The sequence below is a fragment of the Palaemon carinicauda genome, chromosome 1 (assembly GCF_036898095.1).
Source record: "Palaemon carinicauda isolate YSFRI2023 chromosome 1, ASM3689809v2, whole genome shotgun sequence".
In the NCBI taxonomy this organism is placed as follows: Eukaryota; Metazoa; Arthropoda; class Malacostraca; order Decapoda; family Palaemonidae; genus Palaemon; species Palaemon carinicauda.
The window spans coordinates 332,743,223-332,747,958 of NC_090725.1; positions in this window are offsets into that span (position 1 = coordinate 332,743,223).

The window sequence follows — 4,736 nt, forward strand, 5'->3', positions numbered from 1 at the left end:
GCCAGATAACTAAAAGCCCTTAGAGTCCAACAGGGGAAAATAGCCCAGTGAGGAAAACAAACAAGGAAATAATTAAACTACAAGAAAACCAATAAACAATTAAAATACTTGAAGATCCACAGAACGGAATCTTCTGCTGTTTACCCAACAGAGATTCAGAAGTCTGATAACCGTAATTAAGAGTAAATATCAATTAGGGAAGGTTTGCACTTGGCCCGGGGCTAAATCCCAAACACCTGAGAGGAGAAAACATCAACGGACCGGTAATCCAATCCTCTTAAAAGTAGCCTGATCCCACACTCGTCCCCTCCGCACAAGGAGGGGATCTGATAGTATTAATACTCGTAGGATATGCTACACTACAATATCATTGGAGAAAAGGTTCACTTCCATAGGATCCACAATCACATTTAGGGACTCTCAAATACTCTCTCTTTTTTTTTTTTTTTTTTTTTTTTGCTCCCACTTACATACGAACACATACACACACGAACACACACACCTGCACTTCCTAGCTGGAAGGAATGATGGGAGAGAACCGAAAACAGATGATGTGGAAGTAGGAACACGTGAAGATAAATGATCTTAAATTGTTATTTTGTATTATTATTATTATTATTATTACTTACTAAGCTACAACCCTAGTTGGAAAAGCAGTATGCTATAAGCCCAGGGGCTCCAACAGGGAAAATAGCTCAGTGCGGAAAGGAAAAAAGGAAAATAAAATATTCTAAGAAGAGTAACAACAATAAATATCTCCTATATAAACTATAAAAACTTTAACAAAACAAGAGGAGGAGAAATAAGATAGGAGAGTGTGCTCGAGTGTACCCTCAAGCAAGAGAACTCTAACCCAAGACAGTGAAAGGCCATGGTACAGAGGCTATGGCACTACCCAAGACTAGAGAACAGTGGTTTGATTTTGGAGTGTCCTTCTCCTAGAAGAGCTGCTTACCATAGCTAAAGAGTCTCTTCTACCCTTACCAAGAGGAAAGTGGCACTGAACAATTACAGTGCAGTAAACCCTTGGGTGATGAAGAATTGTTTGGAATCTGTGTTGTCAGGTGTATGAGGATAGAGGAGAATATGTAAAGAATATGCCAGACTATTCAGTGTGTATGTAGGCAAAGGGAAAATGAACCGTAACCAGAGAGGAGGATCCAATGTAGTACTGTCTGGCCAGTCAAAAGACCCCATAACTCTCTAGCGGTAGTATCTCAACGGGTGGCTGGTGCCCTGGCCAACCTACTACCTACAAATGTCTGTTGATACAATATGGGACTCTCAAATACTCTCTTTTTTTTTTCTTTTGCTCCCACTTACATACGAACACACACACACACACGAACACACACACCTGCACTTCCTAGCTGGAGGGAATGATGGGAGAGAACCGAAAACAGATGATGTGGAAGTAGGAACACGTGAAGATAAATGATCTTAAATTGTTATTTTGTAATGCTTTAATGTCTGTTGATACAAGTGATTTTGTATTTTTTATTAATTCATGCAATTATCAAGGTGCTTGTAATGTATGTTGATACAGGCAGTCTTGTATTCTTTAATAATTAATGTAATTTGTAATCTATGTTGATACAAGTGATCTTATATTTTTCTAATAATCAATGAAATTATCAAATTGCTTTAATCTTTCATAATAAAAATGATCTATTTATTAATAATTATTGCAATTATCAAGGTGATATAGTCTTGATACAAATAATCTTGTATTCTTTTAATAATTAATGCAATTATCAAAGTGCTGTAATCTTGATACAAAATTGTAAATTATTTTACATTAGTTAATGCAATTATCAATGTGCTGTAATCTTGATACAAATAATCTTGTAATTTCTTATTAATTAATGCAATTATCAAGGTGCTGTAATCTATTTTGATAAAAACAATCTTGTATTCTATAATAATTAATGCAATTATCAAGGTGCTGTAATCTTGATATAAATAATCTTGTAATTTCTTATTAACTAATGCAATTATAAATGTGCTGTAATTTATGTTATTACAAGTGATCTTGTATGTTTTCAATAATTAATGCAATCATCAAGGTGTTGTCATATATGTTATACCAGTGACCTTTATCTTTTTTTTAATAATTTATGCAATTATCAAGGTAATGAAAATAATACATATAACGAAACATCAATTCCTAAAATCCCTTTTTTTACATAAATTAAAAAAAATTTATATCTTATTATATTTTTCTAATCAATACTAATACAAATGATCTTGTATTTTTTCAAAAATAATTATTGTAATTATCAACGTAAAGTAGGTTCAAATAATTCATACAATGAAACACCAATGAATATGAACCTATAGTTTCTATATTCATACCGATTAACGCTATAGTCAGTTCTTTTTAGTGAGGCAGATTTGCACCGACTCGTAGGGTTGCCCTTTTAGCTCGGAAACGTTTCCTGAACGCTGATTGGTTGGACAAGATTACTCTAACCAATCAGATAGCAGGAAACTTTTCCAAGCTAAGAGGGCGCCCCTACGAGTCTTTGGAAATCTGCCTCACTAAAAAGAATTGACTATAGTGTGAATGCGCCTCTTTAAAAAAAAATATTGAGTGAAGGTAAAAAAAAATTTTTATCTTATCACCGATTCGTAAAATATTTTCCCTCATAAATCCTGAAAATTAATGCACCGTGGATTAGATCATTGTGGAATGGTCTTCCTAATCGGGTGGTTGAATCAGTAGAACTTCAAAAGTTCAAAGTGGCAGCAAATGTTTTTATGTTGAACAGATTGATATAGCCTTTTTATAGTTTCATATCAATTATCTGTTTTGATGATGTTAATGTTTTTTAAAATATTTTATTTCAAATGTTCATTACTTATGTCGTTTAATTATTTCCTTATTTCCTTTCCTCACAGGACTGTTTTTAACTGTTGGAGCCCTTGGCCTTATAGCATCTTGCTTTTCCAACTAGGGTTGTAGTTTGGCTATAATACATTTTTTAATGAGTCGCATTTGCACTTTACTCCTACTTTTCACGTGGCCTCGTTACACCCGTTGACACACCACTTCCCACATTCATTTCCTAAAATTACATATGTACACAAGTAAAATCTATTTCTATCCTCGACCTCTAACACTCCCCTCCCTGCTATCTAGGAATCCCTTTTGCCAGGGGAAAGTCAATCACATCATTCGATATTTACACTTACCTCTATTCTATCATTCACGTAATTTTTCATTTCTTCCCCCTGAAACTTTGACTAAATGTGGCTATTCAAAGGGCCATATATAATTAAATTCATTGATTTTACATTGTACAGAAATTAATCCGAAGCAGATTAAGAATTCATTTTACTTAACTGATAAAACCATGTGTTTATGGTATGAAAGAGTTTGGTAAGCTTAAAATGTTAGCAGATGCATGTTGAAGACGTTTATATTCCTATTAAGGTAAGTTTGATGCCTAAAGATTATACATTCATGCATACAAATACATACTATATATATATATATATATATATATATATATATATATATATATATATATATATATATATATATATATATATATATATATATATATATATATACATATATATATAGAGTTGTGTTTAGTGAATCATGGGAGGAATTAGAAAAGATGATAGAAGAATTGAATACGGAAAGCAGAAATGTAGGTCTGAAAATGAATGAGTAAAACTAAAATAATGTTCAATGAGAATGCAGAGACAACAAATAAGAGTTATGGATAATCCTCTAGAGATTGTTAATGAATATACATACTTAGGACAGACAGTAAGTGTTTCAACAGGACACGAGATCGAAATTAACAGAAGGATACGCATGTGACGGAGACCAATTGGTAAACAAAATGAGATTATGAAAAGTAAAATGCCAATTTCTCTAAAAAAGAAAGGTATTTAGTGAGATAGTCCTACCAGTATTATCTTATGCATCAGAAACTTGGAGCCTTACTAAAGCCTTAAAACATAAGGTAGTTACAACTCAAAGAGCTATGGAAAGAATAATGATGGGAATAACACTAAGAGAAAGAGAAATTTGTAACACGGATAAGAGAGCAAACTAAAGTAGAGGATATTCTAACAACGTGTAAGGAAATGACATGGACATGGGCAGGGCAGAAAATGAGGACAGATACAGATAACAGATGGACATTAAGAACAACAGAATGGGTCCATAGAGATTGAAAAGAAACAGAAGACGATGGATTGACGAGCTAAGATAATTGCAAATATAGACTGGCATAGAAAGACCATAGCCAGACGGGAGTGGAAGGGCATGTCTGAGGCCTTTGATTTGCAGTGGACTAGTTACGTCTAATGATGATATATATATATATATATATATATATATATATATATATATATATATATATATATATATATATACATATATATATATATGTATGTATATATACACAGTATATATATATATATATATATATATATATATATATATATATATATATATATATATATACTGGTCTAACTATAGTGACCTATTTATTATTCTTTGTTGAAGGGCACACACATATACACAAACAAACACACACAAACACACACATATATATATATATATATATATATATATATATATATATATATATATATATATATGTATATATATATATATATATATATACATATATATATATATATATATATATATATATATATATATATATATATCTGTGTGAGTGAGCGCGCACGCAAGTGTTTTAGTGTGCATG